This window comes from Nannospalax galili, unplaced genomic scaffold (genome assembly GCF_000622305.1).
Source record: "Nannospalax galili isolate Female #2095 unplaced genomic scaffold, S.galili_v1.0 scaffold1340, whole genome shotgun sequence".
Taxonomy (NCBI): domain Eukaryota; kingdom Metazoa; phylum Chordata; class Mammalia; order Rodentia; family Spalacidae; genus Nannospalax; species Nannospalax galili.
The window spans coordinates 1,034,357-1,056,406 of NW_008346293.1; positions in this window are offsets into that span (position 1 = coordinate 1,034,357).

A 22,050-nucleotide genomic window follows, 5' to 3' on the forward strand; every position below is an offset into this window, starting at 1 on the left:
CACACCTGGTTTCCAGTCCTTTCACTAGAGGGGCCCAAACCTATCTTTTAAAATACCAATTTGCATTTCCCTCGTTACTACAGATACTGACCATTTTTCAAGGTGCCGTTCTGCCTTTGGTGCTTCTTTGGTAAACTATTTAAAAGCTCTTCCCTATTTTAAATTGTGTTGTTTGTTTTCTTATTACTGGATTCTAACTATTCTTTGTATACAAATGTCTCTGTAATACATTTTCTGAATATGTATTTTTGTAAGAATCTCTTCATTTTTCTTCATTTTCTTGATTATAATAATAATTTCACATCTTAAGTGTGGACAAGTGACCCTATTTTAATCACATCACAGTATAATTATTTCAAAAATTCTACATTTGATTTTGTCTACTTTTTTGAGCCCTTTCAGATAGATTTTTCTCATTCTGAGATTAAAGACTACAGCTTATAACATGCCTACGCCAGTCCTGCCCCTGACATTTGAAGGCATAAAAGTGAGAACCCAAATGAGGACTTATATAACCATACATCTTTTATAACAATGGAAGTTATAGGTAACACAATGCCTATCACGTGACCCAGTGTCCCAGCCACGACTCACAGCCGACCCCAAGGCCATCTTTGGATACTTGCAGGTCAGAGCAATAGCAGGTAGGGAAGGAAGACAAAGCAGAAACTGGACCAGAACCCAGAGTTCCCATGCAATGGCCACTAGTGGGGACTACTCTGAGCTTGGTATTGTGGTAACATGAGCTTGAAGATAACATAATTCAAGCCTTTGAATCCTGTACCTGAAACAGCACTATCCGTAAGCCTTTCATAAATTCTCTTTAAGTAAGATTCAGATGACTAATCTGTCTATGCAAACTGTTCTCTATGGCAAAGGTTCTCAAACTAAATTATAGTTACTAAAAAGTATCCTCATAAGTCTATCCAATAAAGTGTGTTTAAAATAGCTGAGTATTTAAATATTATTCTAAAATGTTACGATTCATTTCATTTTCATATTCTAAGAAAGTTCAGCCACTGAGAGAAGGGCAGGTGATTTAGTGTGTTTGTCCATTCACATCTATCACTTCTGTTTTTCAGACAAAAAATATGAGAGAAGGGGGCTGGAGAGATGGCTTGGTGGTTAAGAGCTCTAGCTGCTCTTGCAGAGGACCTGGATTTGATTCCCAGCACTCACATAGCAGCTAACAGCCATTCTTAACTACAGCTCCAGGGGATCCAACACCCTTTTCTCACCTCCACGGGCATTGCCCAACACAGGTGCACATCTACACATGCAGACATTACACTCATACAAATAAAATAAAAATAATAAAATATTTTACAAGAATATGAGAAAATTATGTTTATTCTAAGTTGAAGTGTACACTCATGTAATTCTGTTGTAATTTTTATTAAGCCATTTGTTGATTGTATAATAATATATGGAAGAGAATATTGTTATATAGATACCTATAGTAGGAATTTTAGGAAAAGCCAACCTATTTTGTGGCTATCTAAACTGATACATCTGAGAAAAACTTAAATACACCGTATATAATATATCAACGCTGAAGAATGTGTACTTTCAAACAAGAGTATATTTGCTGTGATTATTGAAGAGCAAGTCAAAGAGCAGAAACTGTGTTGTACTACGGAGGATTCAACAAGTTAATACTTTTTCCAAAATACTCTAAATCTTGGAGTAATGTAGAACTTTGCTGTGGCTTTGATAATGTACACGTATCCACAAACTCAAGAAGGAAAGGTTGGGACAGATTGAGAGATCAACCTTCTTAAAGCTAGATTATTCTTGCATTAGCTAATGACAATGAGGCCTCTAAACATTTCCATGACAGGGCTGGGGATGTGGCTCAGTGGCATAGCACTCGAAATGTATGTGCAACATCCTGAAGTTCAATGTCCAGATGGGGAAGGGGGTAATCCATTATAAGGATTTATTTTTTAAGTAATGAAATAAAGGGAACAGAGAGAGAGAGACAGAGACAGAGATATACAGAGAGAGACAGACAAAAAGAGACAGAGACAGTGAGGCACAAATACACACACAAACAGAGAGAAAGAGACAGAGAGAGAGAGAAAGGCTTTGAGACAGTTACAGTTTGTCAAATCTTCAGGCAAAGCTGTGTCTCCAGGCACCTGCTTTCTAATACCTTTTCCTTTGTTAAAAAACAGAGAGTGGTCAAAAAAGTTTAACTTTATTCATGAATAAGATAAATCAACCAAGGTCATGACCACTATTTCTTGTAAGAGTCCCAGGAGTATACACCAAGTGAAAGGAATTAACATTCAAGACATTTTCCTGAAGTTTTCTTTTCATTACTAAATTATATAAAATAAAATACCAATGGAATGTCCTCCCAGTTGAAAATGAAATGTGAGTTCTGATGATGGTAAAAATGAAGTGATCACCGATGAAGGAAAAGATCAGACACCCCCCCCCCCCCCCCCCCAACTGAACAGCAGCACAAGCATTCCCTAGGGGCTCACCTTGTCTGTCATAAATATACCTTCAATCCTCACCTCACAATCAGCCAGCTAATTCACCTCAGTGCCTGAATTGCCTAAGTAATGAGGATTCTAGCAGAGTCAATGCACTTCTGGTAACTGAATTTGATGGAGAGGCCATGAGGAAGTGAGGAGGGGAACAAGTATCTTATCTGGTGCCCCTCTTATTCCAGGCCTGACATAAAATTTCAGGATCTTCCCTCCTCAGGATATTACAGGCAGTTGTGCTGCCAAGATATCCCTCCTCTCAATCAGCCTGGTTGTCCATTAACAGACAAATTGGTCATGAAAGTCTGGTACATATATAAAGTGGAATATTACCCAGCTCTAAAGAAAAATGGAATCATAAAGTTCACATGAAAATAGATGGACCTAGTATATATAACATTAAGTGAGGTCACCCAAGCAAAATCATGCATATTTTCCCTCATACATGGAGACTAGTCTACAATGTATACATATACCTTTGTCAACAAATTCATGTGTGAGTATAGTATTTAGAAAGGAGACTAAAAAAGGATAATATTTTTGAAAAGCATAGTTCATGGTTTTTCTTCATGATAGATATATGAAATCAACTTTCTGGGTATTGAAGTATGAAGAACCATTTCTGCATTCCACAAGAATGCAACATCTGTTATCCCTTTGATGCAGGAATTGTGAAAATTGGGCTTTCTTTTTAATTCCATTGACCACTAGTACAACAGAAATTAGACCTGGCTAGCCACTGAATTCATTTTTCGCATTGACCAATGTAGAGTGATTTGTTTTGTTAAATTTGTTTTGTAACCTGAACTTTTTCCTTTTTCCATCTGTTTAAAGTTGTATCAAATAATTCTATCATAACATTATTTAATGTGTAAATTGTATTCCTTATATAAAATAACAAGAGAGATGTCCTTCTCTGGATTCTGAGTTTAACAGCAGTGGCCTGGGGATATTGAAAAGCAAAATCTTAGCTTGAAATTCTACATACATGATCCATTTTGATGCTCTATGCACTACTAATCCATTCTACATCGTCAGAGTCATCTCAATAAATCTGATCTCTAATATTTTTGTAAGTAAAAGAAAATAAGCCCGCAACTCCACAAGCAAGTGGTGTTCTTAGTGTTCCCACTGACAATTGCTGAAGTGCTATATGACTTTACCAAGCAACTTCTGCATTAGACAAAAGCATCATGTATTATTTAACAAGGGAGAAACAACAAGGCCTGTAATTATCCTAAAGATAAAATGTGCTAAATATAAGTTAGCGTGTATTACAATGGAATTCTGCCTTAATGACAACAAAGATGTCCAGGATTCATAAAGTTTAATCATCTCTATTAATGTTAAGGAGTGGCATTTTTAAAGTCACTGAGAACTCTTATACCAAGAGAAGATCAGATCCACTTGGGCCTTCAAATAAATAAGATGTTTTCAAATTCATTTCATAAAAGAAACAGAACCTTATATGAGAACTTTACATAAATATTTTCCAGAACAACTTTAAACCTTTGCAACAAGATATTTCTTAGACAACTTATTGGGGCAAGTGTCAATAGAATTTAATCAGTAATATCATTATAAACTATAAATAAGTCATTGAAATTTATGGTTATGAGGCAGAGGCAGGAAGATCTGTGTGAGTTCAAAGCCAGCCTGGTCTACATAGTGAGTTTCAGGCCAGCTGGGGCTAGTCTCAAAAAGCCAAAAAAAAAAAAAAAATTCTAGGGGCTGGGGAATGTTGCTCAATTAGTAGGCTGAGCATATAAAAAGCTAGGTTTGATCCACCAAGCATGGTGGTGAGCCTTTAATCCCAACACTCAGGTGTTGGAGGCAAGAGGATCAGAAGTTTATCTACATAGTGACCTCCAGGCAGCCAGGCTTAATGAGACTGTTTAAAAAGAAAATACATGAGAGAGAGAGAGAGAGAGAGAGAGAGAGAGAGAGAGAGAGAGAGAGAGAAACCCAAAGAAACAAAGCTAACCAACTGAAAAGAGAAATGGAACACATTGAAAGTATCTTATTTTTGGCATTGTTTATAAGCATACAGGAATTACTTTGCAAATATTTATGCTGAGTAATGTAGAAAATGGCAACATTTCCTGAATTTCCTGGTCACTGGATTTATATTTTATCAAATTTGAAAGCTTCTAATATCTTGAAATTATTTTAAGATAGTTTAATGTATTTTAATCTATGAAGAAATCATAGCAAGTCAAGGCATTTTTGAAACTCAAACACATTCACTCAAAGTATTTTCTTCTGCCATCAGTATGTACAGAAAGGTGCTAATTATAAAAGGGAATAAGTCCTAAGTAAAACATTTGTATGAATGCATTTTGTTTAGTTACTTGGTTTTAGAAATAGAAGTTTAGAGTATGCCTCCATAAATATAATTTAGAAATATTATCTACAAATTATAAACAACAGTTTTAGATGACTGAGCCTTGGTAATTGTATACTGATTTTATCCTAGTGTAATCTCTAATATGAAGAGGAAGATGAAGGTGGGTAGGTGCATTGTTTGTGAAACCTTGGTACGTCTGTTGGAAGCTCTTGTCATTAGCATGTCTTTAAATTGCAAGGTGAGTTTCCATGTGTCACTTCTGGCTCCTAGCTGCTGTGGCCCAGGGAGAGTCTCAGGTTATGACTGGCCTTCTTAATATTCTCATTCCCATAACCTGTTCTTTGTCATCAGACAAACATAGAATTGTATGGCTTTCCTTCATTTCATATCTTCCATTTCCTTGACTTGTAACTCTGTGAGCTCAATAGGAATTACTTAGTACAATATTTCTATCTAAGAGAGGGTTCCCTGGGAGAAAACCCTGATGGAATCTGGCTATTATCTGGAATACAAAGTTAGTTCATTCATACTAAATGGATAATATCATAATTTTATTTGTCCATACAAGGTCAATTTTCATTTACTTGACCAAATATATAATTATTCTCATTAATGTAATAAACACATAGTAACTGTTCCTCAAACAACAGGACGTGGGACTTTGGAAACATTCATGAATCATTTTCCTTATTTCTTTACACCTAAAGTAACCATCTTCCTTATATTCATTTCCTTCATTTTACTTAGTTCTAGTGTGCCTAATTTATTTTTCCATACACACACACACACACACACACACACACACACACACACACACACACAGAGTAATGTAGGATTTCATTTTTATAAAATGCCCCACGCTGTTACCTAACATTCTTGGAATCAGTTTTTACATGTGCAAGTTTATGTTGGTAGGATTTCATTTTTATAAAATGCCCCACACTGTTACCTAACATTCTTGGAATCAGTTTTTACATGTGCAAGTTTATGTTGGGCACACAGCTTTAATTGGAATTAATGAGTCATAGGTTAATCTTCAGTTTTAGAAGGTAATGCCAAATTGTTTTCTTAAGTAGATTTACCTATTTATATCACCACCAATGAGTTTTCGCTAATATTTAGTGTTGCTAGTATTTTAATATTGATCAATCAGATGAGCATCCAATAATATCAAACATTTTCTTGATTTGCGTGTTCCAAGTCACTTATGATATAGATATCTCTTCCTGCGTTCACTGATCTAGGGTTTCTTCCTCTGTGGGTGTTCTGTTCACAGGCCTAGTTCTTATTTTTTGTTCTTGATTTTAATCTTTGTAGAATGTGAATATTATGGATATCTTCCAGGTTCTTTTATTTTTCTTTTCTCTCATGTCATTTTGTTGATTGAAGTTCTTACTTTAAGTATTGACAGATATATTAATACTTGTATTTTATGGTCATTATGTTTTGTGTTTCATTTAAGGAAACAGCTTACCCAACATCCAAAAGATAATCCCCAATATTTTCTGTGAAGAGTTTTAAAGATTTTTTTAAATTAATTAATTAATTAATTTACTCTGTGTGTGTATGTGTGTGTGTGTGTGTGTGTGTGTGTGTGTGAGAGAGAGAGAGAGAGAGAGAGAGAGAGAGAGAGAGCCTGTGTGCCATGAAACACATGTCCCATGGTAACATGTGCCACAGCCCACATGTGGAAATCAGAGAACAAATTTTCCTAGTTTGTTTCCTCCTTCAACCTTGTTTTGAGACAGAATCTCTCTTATTATTTCTGCTGCACTGCATTTGTGAGCTCCTGGCCCAGTTCTCCCCTCTCTGCTTCCCATTGCACCTTACAAATCCTGGTTTTACAGGTCCTACCACCTCACTGAGCTTCATAGATGAGTTCTCAGAATTAAACCCTGGTCACTAGGCTTGTGCAGCAAATCATCTCCACAGCCCTATAAAGACATTTAAAGTTTGAAGTATTTTTTGTGTACCATGAGAAATGGGCTCCATTTCCACTTTTTTAGGTAGATCACCTTTTTCTTTCAACTCCAGTTTTGAACAATTCTGCATTTCAGTATTGAAATGGAATGTCAATGTTGTGCTTTAACAAATTCCATACATACATCAATCTATTTTTCCACACTATGCCTCCATTTTCAGTTTTGTAAATGAAAATCATCTATTTTATAGAACGATTTGGAAGAAAAGACACCTTTATATTACCTATCATGAAAAATGTTCTATATATTTATTTTTCATACATAATCTTTAATAGTGTATAATAATGAAGCTTTTTGTATAGCTGGTTTTTTTTAGGGGGGGTTGTTGGGAGGTGTGAGTTAAGACAAGGTCTCCCTGTAGCCCCAAAAGGCCTGGAACTTGCTGTGTACACCAGGCTGGCCTTGATCTCATAAAGCTCCTCAGACCTTCCAGAGGGCTGTGCCTAAATGTGTGCATAATAATGTTTTATAATTTCCCCTGCAGGGATTTTACACTTATTTTAATGATAGTCCTAGAAAACAGAGAGTCTCTAACACCACCAAAAATGGCATCTTCTCCTTTACTATATAAAAATGTAGCTGGCTTTGGTAAACATCTTACTATTGCCTTCTTGCTCTGCTATTAGTTCTTTTCTCATTATTATGACCAAATACGTGACAAGAAAGCAGGTTAAAATAAGGTTTATTTTGGCTCATGGTTCAGGTACTAGAGTCCATCATGGCAGGGAAGGCATGGTGGCAGGAGTCTGGGAGAGCTCATCACATTCTGTCTAGAATGAGGAAGGAGAGAAAGATGAATATAAGAGCTCAACTGGCTTTTTTTTTTTTTTCATTTAATCTGGGACCCTAACACACCCGGTCTTTTTACCCACATTAGGGTGAGTCTTCCTCAGTTATAGTGCTCTGGAAACATCTTTGCAAACACACCCAAAGGTGTGCCTTATTAATTCCTTTGATATTTCTTAATGCATTCAGGTTGACAATCAAAATTAACCATCACAAGTCCTCTCCTTGTCAACTTGACATTCAACACATCACTTTAAGCAATAACATTCCACTCTTGTAACCTATTAATTCCACCATCAAAAGTTTCCATAGTCTGAACAGTTTCAACACTGTTCAAACATCTAAAATCTCTTCCAAGACTCAAGGCAATTTCTTAACTGGAAGCCACTAAAAAGTAAAAAACCAACTCATGTACTTCCAATATACGGTGACAGAGAATAAACATTGCCATTCCAAAAAGAGAAATGGGGACATAGCCAAGAAATATCAGGCTGAAGTAGATGGAAAACCAAAAGAGTTTTCTCCATGTTTCACATCTGAGACTCTTGGTGAACTCCTCTGGGATCTAACAACTTTGGGCAGCCCCAGTCCTCCAGTTCTCGTGGCTGTATACAGCCTCTCTCTTAGTCTGGCTCCATCCCATGCTTGTAGTTTTCATTGGCAGATTTTCAATCATCCTAGCATCTCCAACACCCTAAGGTCTTCATGACAACTTGGGCTTCACCTTCACACAATGGCCAGTCAAGATCTCCTTGCAGAGAATCCACTTCAGCCACTCATTGACCTCAGTAGCTTTCTGAAATCTTGATGAAAGCCTCCATGTCCCCATAACCCTTGTATTTTGAATGTCTGTCAAAGCAAGACCATTTTAATAATGCTTACAAGATTTGCTTCTACTTTGAGGTGTTGCTTGGCCCCTTTTACTACTGCTGTGGGGATCTTTACATACTTTGGCAGCTGAGCCAAGGAAAACACTCACTAGGTGGTAGTTTTGGAGCAGAGAACTCCTTCAGTGGCACTTGTAGCTCAGTCTTTCTACATCCAGATGAATTTGCAGTCTTTGCAGTCTTACAAGTAGGAATCTTCGTACTATCTTACCGCTTTTTTTAAATCAATTTTTATTACATTTGTGTGTGTGTGTGTGCATGTGTGTGTGTGTGTTGTGTGTGTGTGTGTGTGTGTGTGAGACAGCATGCATGTGGAAGTCAATCAGAGGATAGCTTGTGGTTGTTGGTTTGTTCTCTCCTTCTATCATGTGGGCCTCATAGATGTCAGGCTTGGTGGCAGGCACTTTACCCACTGAGCCATCTTACCAATTCATATCTTATTATTCTTAATAATTTGTTCAGCTGGAGGGGATGGCTCAGCAACTAAGAGCACTGACTGCTCTTGCAGAGGACCTAGGTTCGATTCCCAGCACTCACATGGCGGCTATGAGCCATACTTAACTCCAGTTCCAGGGGACTACAACACCCTCTTCTGATCTCTGAGGCATTGCATGAGACAATACACTCATACACATAAAATAAAAATAATAAATAATTTGTTGCAGAATTTTTCAATGTAAATTAACAGAAAATAATGCAATTAACAGTGTATGAAGCCAGGCATGGTGGCACACACCTTTAATCCCAGCACTCAGAAGGCAGAGGCAGGCAGATCTCTGTGAGTTCAAGGCCAGCTTGGTCTACATGGTGAGCTCCAGGTCAGCTGGGGCTACAGGGAGAACCTGTCTTAAAAGAACAACAACAAAAAGAATAATATATGGATTTCTTCTTCTACAACTTAGTTTCTCTTATATTATGGCACTATGTGAACGTTTCAATTCAAAGCTAGACATTAATTACTATGCATTATCTTATTCTTGATTTTTAAAGGAATCCTTCTAATGTTCACCTATTTATTATGTTACCTCTGGGTGTTTTACAGATAATAGTTTATGTTAAAGACTTTACCTTAAATCCCTAATTTGTTAATCACTTTTTAATCATGAATGGATATGCTAACAGATTACACATTCTTTACCATCTAACACAGATAATACAGGAAGTCTTTGATCTACTGCATTAGATGCCTCCTGGCTAAAGGATACTAGGTTTGTGTCCTATGACATCTTTCCTTGGATATTGCAAATGGGAACCTTACATTTCAGGTACAGTTCTGTTTCCTTACCTTCATGTCTGTACTCTGTCTCCTCTAATCAGCCAGTGGCTAGAAGTAGCATGTTCAACCCTAAGGACTGTATCAACATTAAAGCATCATTGATTGCCTTGAACAAATACTTTAAAACTAAAGTATACATAATGAATACATCTAATAAGTGGTCAAAAATCTGAGAATTGAATTGGGGAAAGGCGAAAAAATAAAACCAACAACACAGAGACCCACAATTAGCCAATGTAGAGAGGTCAAGAGGCTGTAGACTACTTATCTCTGAATAGGACGCTGTTTCAAACCTCTGCCTCCCAAGGCTCAAGGATCATTGCAGAAGTGGAGGTGGAAAGACTGTAAGAGCCAGAAGGGGTGGTTGACCAAAAGGAAACAGTGTCTTCCAGACAGCTGGTCATTTACTCATATGAACTCACAGCAATTGTGACAGCATGCACAAGTCCCATGCAAACTCAAAGCAGACAACAATCCCAGCATTGACATGGAGAAGTAGGTAAGAAATCCCAACCCAACTTAAGAAATTTTAGGTATTTGATGGCTGCTTGGAGGGGGAAAGACAGTGTTTTATAAGGTTGGGACTCTTGGTGGGCTCAGTGAATGGATCCACACTAAAGGATACTGGGGAGCACAAATGTGGTGAAGTGGGGAAAAGGGAACAGATCTAAGTGTAGTCAAACTTTACTGTATGAAAATCACAAAAAAATTAAAAATGCAAAGAAAACACAAACCCATGTCATTGTTTCACAGTCATTCCTTCACTGGTAACCGATCCATCAACCTACACTCTATTTGAGAAGAGAAGCCTGTCAGTTACCATACCAGCAATGAGTAACACAGGAAAAAAAAGTCCCCTCCTAGTTTCTATAACAAATCCAGATCTAGATGAATATTTCTTTTTAAATATATGGTATTTTTATTGTTTTTGAGAATTTCATAGATTCATAAAATGTATTCTGATCATATTCACCCTGCATTCCTCCCTCTAATGCCTCCCAGATCCATCCCCCACCTCATGCTCTCTCTTTTTTTAAAAAAATATATAGCCCACTGATTCCAATTTGTGCAGCCCATATATAAAGGGTATAAGGCCATCCACTGGAGCATTGCTGACCTACCAGGGGCCACACCCTCACAGAAAACTGACTCTCCACCTCCAGAAACTATCAGCTGTCTATAGTTCCTCAATTAGGGGTAAAAGCATGTGACTCCCTCCTTCATCTATGCTACACTGTTGACTGGGTTGATCTTGTGCAGGTTTTGTAATCACAGCTGCTATGAGTTCATAAGTGCAATTGCCCTGTCCTGTCTGGAAGACTCTGTTTCACAACAGTTCTCCCCAACCTCTTCTCTTACAATCTTTCGGCCCAGTCTTCTGTGATGATTCTCGAGCCTTGACGGGAGAGGTGTGATATAGATGTCCAATTTGTGGTTGAGAACTCTACTGATATTTATTCTCAGCACTTGGACCAATTGTGAGTTTCTGCATTAAGCACCATCCACTGCACAAAGAAACTTCTCTGATAGGGTTTGAGAGCTTCACCAATTTATGTATATAAAGATACAAGTTCAGAAGGCAATTTGATACTATGACCATTTAGCAAAATGTTAGTAGTAAATTCACCTCTGGGGCCTATGAGATCCCCAGCCATGGATTCTTGGCTTAATTTACAGTATGAGATAAGAATTTCCTATATGTTGAGGGCCTTAAATCCAAGCAGAAAGCAGTTGGTTACCCCTATAACATTTGAACCAGTGTTACACCCATGAGCATATCTTGCCACACTCCTCCTTACTGTAACTCACAGATACACATGCATGCACATAATTAAAAATACATTTAAAAATAATTCAAAATACATTTAAAATTAAAAATACATTTAAAAATAAAGACAAAAGAAAAAATAATCAAATCCAGTATATCTGTTGACATACCTACCAAAAAAGAGTATATTACCTTGAAGATAGAATGTGGCCTTGGGAAATAATTGATTAAAGCAAATAAAGGTGAAACAAATGTCTCTAGTATATCAATAGTTGTAAGTGACTTCCATGAAACAGAAGCCAGACTCTATCCGAAGAGAACAGATTGAGATAAGATGAGGCGGATTAGTGAGGGGGAATAAGGAGCTAAGATTAAAAAATAATCTGATTTGATCAAAAGATTCAAAACCAATAATGATTAAATAGAAAGAATTAGATCAATACAGGAGAAAGCAGTGAACAGAATATCACTTGTGAAGAAATTCTGAAATGCAGAGACCTTATGAATAACATAGATAAAAACATCAGACATGAGAAAAGAAACACAGCTTGAGTGTAGCTGCTACCAAGAAAAGTATCATAAAGTAAATCATCAGAAAAAATTTCTGTAGCTGAAAATATGCATTAGTAACATTAATCAATATGCCAAATCATTTGAAATAATGAATACAAAGAAAGCCCAAATTTTTAATCTTGGCAATATCTTGAATCAAATATAAATGTTAATAAATATAAAATAAGTAAAAAGCCCAATAATTCTTCAACCAGAGAAAATGATGTGTAAAACTTAATAATAATTAGTATATTTTGGATATTCTTCCCCAGCATAACATTTTACATAGCCAGTCAATACAGAACAAGGTTACGGAGGTTTTGAAAGAGCTATAGCTCATTTTTAAAAAAAATTATATTAGGGTAAAACAGATTTTCTTTTTGAAAATCAATTAATTGAACTTCTACTTACAATATTTAACATGTATGTCTTATCTGTACAAATAGACTCCACTGGGCAGTGGACTTGCTAGGCCAATTTGCTCTGAAATTGTATCTCATAGATTATTGACATCTGATTGCATGACAGACTGGTTTGCTTGAGTCTGCCTCTGAAATAAGATCAAGAGTGCCATCAAGTCATGTTTCAAAATATTCAAAATTAACTCCAGACTTTGAACAATAGCAAGTACTCTGAGGCAATGATTTTAAACTCACAAGAAACACACGCCTATCTACATAATTTTCCAAACTGGAGTTGTAAAGAACTGTGTTTTGAACTTGTCATTGATGGATCCAACAGCATCAGATTTTATCATAGAAGGGATGAGTCATAGGTAATCAGGCAAGGTCTCAGTTCAAGAGAGCCCTTTTTTATCTTTACTTGTTTATTCCTCCAATGTATTTTTTATTGAATTTTTGTGCATTTCATATAAAACATCTTAATCATCTTTATACCCCCTCCCTCATCGGTACCCTCATATAGCCCTCCCCACTGGATTTCATACATTGTCATATATGTTAAGGCCTATCAAGTCAAGTTAGTATACCCAGACGTCCCTCAGTCCCAAGTTCATCTATTGGGGTCTAGTCAGCCTATCTAGATTCACTCCCTTAAAGAAGAGCAACTCTTATTCAACCAGCGGTGATCATTTGCCAAAAGTTCTTAGGCTTAGGTTGGAGTCTGCTGTCCATTTTTCCAGTTCTATGATGGGATTTTGTCTGATTGAGTTTGCATATGTCTTGTGCATGCTGACACCATTGCTGTAAGGTCAGATAAGAAAGGTCCCAGGAGCCTGTAAGACTGTTTCCTTATAGTTATGCACCTCCTCCCCTGGCTCTTACAGTCTTTCCACCTCCTGAGCCCTGGCTAGGTAAAGTTTAATATAGGAGTCCTATGAAGGGACCCACACTATGCAGACCCTTATTCTCAACACTTTGGCCATTTGTAGCCTCTTTTGTTCATTGTTCTCTGTTTCGTGAGGGAGATTTGCTGATGAGAGTTGAGAGCTGCATTAATATTCTTTCTATCCCATGTTCCACTATGTTCTGTGAGCCTTAGGTGTAGAAGTTCCATTTGTAGATGTGTCAGTTAGGATTGGACGTTTCACAGACACTTATTCTCTATTTGTGACCAGTTGTGGAACTCTGTAATCATCTCCATCTGTTGCAAAAGAAGCTTCTTCAATGAGTAACAGCTGGCATACTTATCTGTAAATATAAGGATCCATATTTAGCTCACAGTGAGAAATTACATTGGTCTAGGGATGTGAAAGGCATAGGGTTTTCTCTAAGATCTATGACCTCTCCAACCATGTGTATTTGACTGTTTACCATGCCATACATGTGTTTCCTCTCATTGAGTGGGCTTTAGGTCCAATTAGGTAGCTGTTGATTATCCCCAAGATAAAAGTGCCAAGACTGCACCAATATAATTTGCTGTACTGGTCATTGCTGTGATTATTTAAGCTTTAAAGCTGGGGTTGGATCATTGATGGATTTTCTCCCTTAGCAGCTTACATAGTGTCCTCCAAAAACTATGAGAGCTTGTCTTCAGGCAAGAGGTTTCCAGGTCAGTTCCAGCTCCATTGCTCCAAATCCTGTGTTCAAAATATGTCCTGTCCTCATCAATATGGCCTTACCTCAAGTTCTGGGAAATAATCATGGGCTATGACAATAATCTATGTAATTTTGGAAGTCTTTAGTTCAAGAGATCTTTTGAATATCTTTTGAATATATTTCAAAGATCACAATTGAGTTAAAATTTATACATTTTCCAAAAAGGATCATGTTATAGTCTTCCAGTTTATCAACTAAGAAGTTGTAGCTCTATTGCTTCAAATTTTTGATATTTCTTCAAATTTTTTGATATTTCTGTCAATATCATGTTAATTTCTTCAAACAGGTCTTTGTTCTTAGTCCTTTTGCCCTCTTTAAGATAGCTTGAGTTTGTGAAAATGATTAGGGTAAAAAAAATATCATAGAGTAAAACTCTACAACCCAGAGATTTGCACTGTTAATCTTAAATCTGTTCAAATCCAGTACTTAGATTAATATACTAATCTTAGAATGCCCCATATTAAAATCCTATTATGAAAAGATTTTCTTGTTTTGACTTTGAAAGCTTACTGTAGAGGTTCAAAACACAGGCTATACCCTTAGACAATCTACCTAACCAGGTTAGCTAGTGATTCATAGTTTGGAAATGATAGCGTTCCTCTGGCTCATCTCTTAGGTTCTTCTCTAATGTCTTAGAATATTTTGGTATTTCTATATTACTTTGTTGGTTTTCAAATTTATCTTCATAGAAACTGTCTGACAAGGTAAGAGATCTTTGACTCTTGTGTATGTTAACAGTTCCCTTGTAGGAAAACATTAGCTAACCATTCATGAAGCAATCATTAAGTGCTTTCACGATTCTAATTCAAGGCAAATAAAAGACAGTTCTACTGAAGTAACACTTTGAGATACAAATATTTCTCAGGTTTTAAAAGACAGATTGGGGAAGGCAGACATAAACAGTAATGTTTGAGTTCTCTGGTAAACGAAGCTAACTAACTTTAACCTGGAAATGAATCAACTTAGGGTAATGCTACAAAGATTATGACATTTGCTCTTTGCAAAAACAGCCACTTAGAAAAGAATAATTCTGCAACTAATCAATTGCATAATGCATATAAACTATTCTCCAACCTTATTTCTAAGAGTCAAAATGAGATGAAATATATCAAATGAGTCAAAAGTGATTACAAAGCAAAATGGTAAAGTTAGTTCAACTAACTCAAAATGAAAGAGGCAAGAACAAAGGGATAAGAGAACAGATGGATGGGACAAAGGTAAAAACAAAAGTAAAATATCAGTCTAAAAGAATACATGGTAGACATGGCAGTACTCCTCTGTGATCTCCGTGCTTGAGAGTCACAGGCAGAAGGATAAAGAATTTTGAGGTTGGTCTGAGCTATATACTGAAAAACCAAAGACTGGGATATAGCTCAGTAGAACACATGCCTAGCATGTGCAAAGCCATCAGTTCCCAGCAAAATACACACACAGCCCATAAGAAATTTACTTTAGGGTTGGAGGGATAGCTCAGTGGTTAATAGCAGAAGACCTTGGGTTCAATTCCCAGCACCCACATGCCAGCTAACAACCATCCATAACTTCAGTCCAGGGCATCTGACACCTTCTTTTAATTTCCACCAGCATTGCACAGCCTGGGTGCACCTATCTACATACAGGCAATACACTCACACACATAAAATAAAAAAAATAATAAAAAGAAGAAAGTTACTTTAAATGTGAAGTAATATATCTTGCAAATGAGAATCATAAGAAAACTGGAGGTTAAGTTTCTAAGAGACAAGGCTAGTTTCAGGACAGTGATCCCTTACTAGAGACAAAGAACATCTTACCAAGTGTCATTTCTTGAAAGAGGCATGAAGGAAGTTTTTGGAATGATGAGAATATTTTTCATCTTTATTAGTTTTGAGGATGCGAAGGAGTAAACATTTGTCACAACTATGAAACAATATGTTTCAAATAGGCACACTTCTTATGTAATACAGACCAACCAGTCCCAGTGTATGAGAATGGACCCCAGGTGCCATGTAACCAATGGAAGAGCAGATCTAGGATTGCAAAGATCACAGTTAATTGGGGGACTTAGTGACAGAAGCATGGTCCTGGGCAAGAGCAAGATTGATTAGATTTCTTCAATTTGAGTTATAAAGAAAGGTGGATTTATGGGTCAAAAAAAAGTGACTTCATCCTGGCTACAATAGACCTGGTATATTGTAAGGTAATATTGACAAGTCTGACACATTCCTGTAATCAAGGTCTGGTTGTAAAACCTCATGTATGACTTTAATGACTTTATCGTTCTTTCGTTTCCTGGAAAACTACAGGGTTTTCATCTTGGGTTACTCAGGGCCACTCACAGAGGTTATGGCCCAAAGTGGCTGCAGCCATGTCAGGTGAAATTCATATACTATGTGAAACATTGCTTAATACAGTAAAAGTGATCATTTCCATATGCACCATGAGTAGGCTTATAGTAAGGGTATAGCACCATGATTCACAGCCTGGTCCCTTTGATCAGACAGTCAGGACTAAATCTTTCCTCTATATATTCTTCAGTAAACTTCTCTGTGCCTTGGTGACTTTTTAAAATAAGTGTTATTGTCATAAACGGTCATTGTAAATTTTAACTGTGTTACTCCAAATAAAGTACTTAAATAGTGACATAACAAATGCTCCATATATGTTAGTGATTATGATACACTGTATCTTCTTCCTAGGTTTTATTGATGTTGCATGCTTGTGACAATCTGTAGCATTATTTTAACTTATGGAAGGAGAGAAAATAGAAGAAACAGAAAGAAAAACTAGACTTTTATTGGAATTAGTTAGAAAGAATTTGCATGTCTAGACTTTTAGTTTGAGCAACGATAGACCTCTTCCAGTAAATTGATTTGCATAGTTGGCACACACCCTATTAGGGCAGATGGTGGACAAATACCAGGAACATTTTAGGACTGTGGCCAAGTGCTCTTGTTACTTGTTTTGGAAACTCCCAGGAAGAAACTTTGTGCTCTATACTGTTACACTGTACCCAAAGAATGTGTTTCATAAGTGTGTGTATGAATGGATTAATGACTGGGAGGGTGTGGGACTTGTCTGAATATGTGAAGACTGTGGATCTGCTTTATATCCACACAAAGGAAAAGCCCAGGAAGAGAACATAGGACAATGACACTCTCAGGAAGCTCGTTCTTATCTTCCTAGAGCACCGTGTGGGAAGATTCAGGAGCAGGGCTAGTGATGTAGTTTGGATGTAGGGAACTTCTGTAACATCTGTGAGACTGGGTTTAATCCTCAACCCTGGGCGAAAAGAAAAAAAACTTAAGTACAGCCCTGCTGATTGGTGTGTTATTGAGCAGTGATCTCTAAACCAATTTTTTGTTTCTCATGACCAATAAAAATTTTTGTTCACATTATAGGCATATGTTTATTTATTCATAACTTATGTGTACATATCACACTAACATAGTATGAATACTATAAAAGATAAAACAAAAATGAGTATGAACATTAAAACATAAAAATATGACAAGAATGAAATGAAGTAAAACAGCAAAATATTGTTTTTATATGTTGCCTTGTCTGTTGTAGGTGGCTTAATAATTCCGTTAGGTCCTATTTTTCAAGGTCCAGTACATACTTAGGAGGGTTATCTTCAATAACAAAGGAGATAAATTCCTCCAAGTCATCTTGTATTGTGAACTTTCTGAGCCATTTGCTGTTGTTCTTAAAACCATTAATATGACTTGAATTCAGGTCCAAGAAACTGGCTAACAAAACCTTGTTAAGAGAGTAATGCTTGTGAGGATTCTTTGTTCTTCAGTTACAAAAACTCAGCATTGCTTTACTTTGGAAAACACGTTAAGCTTTATTTTTAGTGTTTTTATTTAAATAAGGAGAGTTATTTTGTATGGAAAGAACTGGTGCAATCACATATTTGAAAGGAGAATAAACAGTCCTGAATGAAGAGAAGGTGAGCACTAGCATGGTCAGGTGAGCCCGCAGTTCCGTTTCCTACTCAGTTTCCCTAATCACGCAGCAGGGCTTGTATGCTCAGTTTTACGGACTAAATTTTTTTTGTTTTATCTTATAATGTTTATTTTACATAAAATTAAATATTTTATTTATGAAGTCATGAGGTAGTAAGTCCCAGTAAAGTTGAAATAGGAGAAGAGAGAAATCGTCATCTACCTTATCCTAAGGACACTTCATGATGAGTGACTGACAGAGGCCTGATGTCAATCCACACACATGCCTTAGTAAAATTAAATTTATGTCCCATTTTACATAAAGTTAAATATTAAATTATGCACTTATTAGATCATTTTCTGAGTCACTGGAGTTCATACACAGCATTTTCCTTCCCCTCTGTTTAAGGGACAAATCATAAAAGAAAATTCATGAGCCACATGAGGAAGACAGAAACCTTAAGGACACTGGGTGTGAATGTTCGGGCCATACCTGCTTATACTTATCTTTCTGTAGCTGAACTTGTTAACAATTCCCATGTCTATGTAAAAGCAGAGATCTTTTAGTCATTCTCTACAAATGCAATATAATTTATGATTATTAAGTGACTTGAGATTTCCATAAATCTAGAATTTCTTTCTCCTTCTACTTCTCTACAACATTGTAGTTAATATCTGAAGATAAATGTTGGGCCAGATGCCAAGGCACAGAAAGGAACAACACACAGTCAACACATTACTATCACTGTCTCTAGTCCCAAGTCATCTTGCCCATAAGTCTGCACTCATGCCCAGGGTAACGGATGCTGATATATGCTCTCCCTTGAGGGAGAAAAAGGTACAGGACTTTTGGCTAGAGCAACAGAATGCACTGAAACTCTTTTCAAAAAAATTTACTTTGATTTAATTTTGTTTTATGTGTGTGTTTTGCCTGTATGTATGTTAAGTGCACCATGTATGTGGAATGCCTGTGGAGTCCAGAGGAGGGTGTTAGATCCCCTGGAGCTGGAGTTATGAACAGCTGTTAGTTGCCATGTGGGGGCTAGGAACTGAACCCTTATCCTCTGCAAGAGCAGCCAATGCTGTTAACTGCTGAACCATCTCTCTAGTCCCAATGAAATTCGATTTTAGTTAAAGAAACTAAGGGGAAAACTGGGTATGAAGGAGTTAATCAGCACTTCTTTTTTGGAAATAAGTTTGAGACATTTATCATACATTTGGGGCATATATCAAATAGACTTCTGAACAAAGAAGCGTGGAGTTCATAAGAGAAAGGTATGAAGAAGTTCTTAAGAAGTGTATGACTAACATACACTCAGGAGTAACCTGAAGCCATAACCCATTTTTTTAAACCATGGAAATTAATTTGGTCCTATATCCCTTAGCTTTCAGAGAGTGAAAGTGGACTCAAAGAGATGTGATTAAAAGAGTAAGCCTCTGGGACTCTCTGACATTAATAAATAAAAACAGTTCAGGAGTCCAGACAGGAAATCAGAGAAGGCTGGGTGTGTTGGCACATGCCTATGATCCCAGCACTCTGGATGCTGAAACTGGGTGGTAAGATCATGAGTTAGAAGTCAGCCTGGACTACACAGTGAGACTGTCTCAAAAACAAAACAAAACAAAAGTGGTAGGAGGAAAAATAAAGCAGGGTAACGTCATATGCCAGAGGTGAGGCAGGGCTCAAGGAGTGGCTACTTGTAATGTTGATGAGAAGGTAGGAAAGACAAGATAGAATCAACTTCAGACTTAGTCATTTGAAGCTCACTGATGTCTTTGATAACAGTGATTTGAGTTTAAGAGAAGTAAATTGGATGCAGTGAGTAAGACAGATCCTTTGAAGAGTTTTGTCATAAAGAATGAGTTAGAAATTGGGGCAGTGGTTGGGAAGTTGTACAGAGTCATGGAACTTGTATTCCTTTAAAATTTTTATTTATTTTTATGTATATGAGTGTTTTCCTGCATGTATGTAAGTGCACTACATGTGTGCAGTGCCTACAGAGGAGCCAGAAGACGTTATTGGATCCCTTAGAACTGGAGGTATGAATAGTTGTCAGCCTTCATGTGGGTACTGGGAACCAAACCTGGGTCATCTGCAAGAGCAGCCAGTGCTCTTAACCCCTGAGCCATCTCTCCAGTCCCACTGTTTTTCTTTCTTCAGCATGAGATATTGCTGAGTCAAGGTTGAGACGAATGTCATTAGAAGGGATAGCACTGCTGAAAGCCCTTGGAGTTGAATATATTTTCTGTGCTGACACTGAAGCTACAGAAAGAATGAGGAGGAGCTGGAGAGATGGCTGAGGGGTTAAGACCACTGTCTGCTCTTCCAGAGGACCTAGGTCCAGTTCACAGGACCCACCTAGTGACTAACATCTGTTTGTAACTCCAGTTCCAAGGGCTCTGATGCCCTCTTCTTCTCTCCATGGTCATTGCACACATGGGTGCACTTACATCATGCAGGCAAAATACTTACACATAAAATACAAATAAATACATTGTCTACAAGAAATACGTCCATACCAGACACCAAACCTGCTGATGCCTTGATCTTGAGCCCTTAGGCCCCCTACACTATAATAAAATAAATCCTGTCCTTTAAATATTAAAAAGTTTTGGATATTTTGTTAATAGCAGCACCAACTAACTCTAATAAGGTTGGAGAAGAGTAGTTACCAGAGCTACAAAGCAGGAAACTATGAGCTGAGAGATGACTGGAAAGCTGATGACTGTCTACTAGGGGAAGTCAGTGACTGGTAACCATGACATCCTTCACAGAGATAGCACTACTGCCTCTGTGTAGTGCTAATCAGGGGAGTCATGGTGGCCTTGGCAGCACTGAGCCTTCAAGATCTGCTCTAGATCCTGCTATGGGCAGAAGACAGATGGACATTGTCAGTAAAAGTGCAGTTGAATGACATAGGTGGTACTGTTTAGCAAATGTGTTTTCTCCCTAAGAAGTTCTTTTTACATTCCACTTTTATTACACCTTCAGACTTAACTTTGAGAATCCTATTGTTAACACTCAAAGCAGAAGCAGGAAAGGTTTAGAAACTGGTACTTTTGAGTTGAAAAAGTCTGACCTTTCCAACTATAAAGTCTAGGCCTGTAGGTTTTAGAGTAAATAAAGAAAAGGGAGAAAAATTAGAAGAGCACCTCACAGGGAGTGGAAGGATCTGAGAGGATCAGTGTGGTTCCTCTGAAGCAGGGAAGGAAGTCAGAGTGTGTGAGCAACCAAGTCCGAGAAGCTGGTGGATTTGGTGGTACAAGAGGGCAGAGTTGTCTGATTTTCATATGGAGTATGACGCTTTCAGCAGCTAAAGACAAACCCTAAATGATCTGAGATTATCTAGAATTAATGGAAATGCAGTAGAAACTGCTCGGTAGATTTCCTATTTGCAACCAAATTTGGATTAGTAAAACACAGTCATGTTTCTTTTTTAAACGATTACATTTATTTACTTATTTAGTTACTTAATAAGTCTCTGTGTGTGCGTGTATACATACACATGTGAATGTGTGTCATGGCTTATTGTGAGGAGCAAAGGACAACTTGTGGGAGTCATTTTTCTCCCTCTACCACGTGGAACCTGGTGACTGAATGCGGGTTGTCAAGCATGGTGGCAAGTTAAGACCTGCTGAGCCACCTAAGTGGCCCCACAAAGTCATGTTTCCTGGCATGTGGCATTAGGACTAACTCTACAGTCACTAGCAGCACCAGATAGGACACTGGACAGCTTTGAGACCAGGTCTCAACAAATTGCTGAGTGCTCTAAGTTTTCTGGGTAGATACATGGGAGTCTCCGTAAGGAAAGAAATGAATAAACAAAGCCTTGTGAATTGCCAAAGAGGTCCCGTTCCTGAAAGTAACAGAAACACTTAATGAAGTGGTGAATATTGTTATATTTAGAGCCCACTTTTCATTGTATATGTATGTGTTTGCATGTGTGTGCATCTATGTGCCAGTTTGC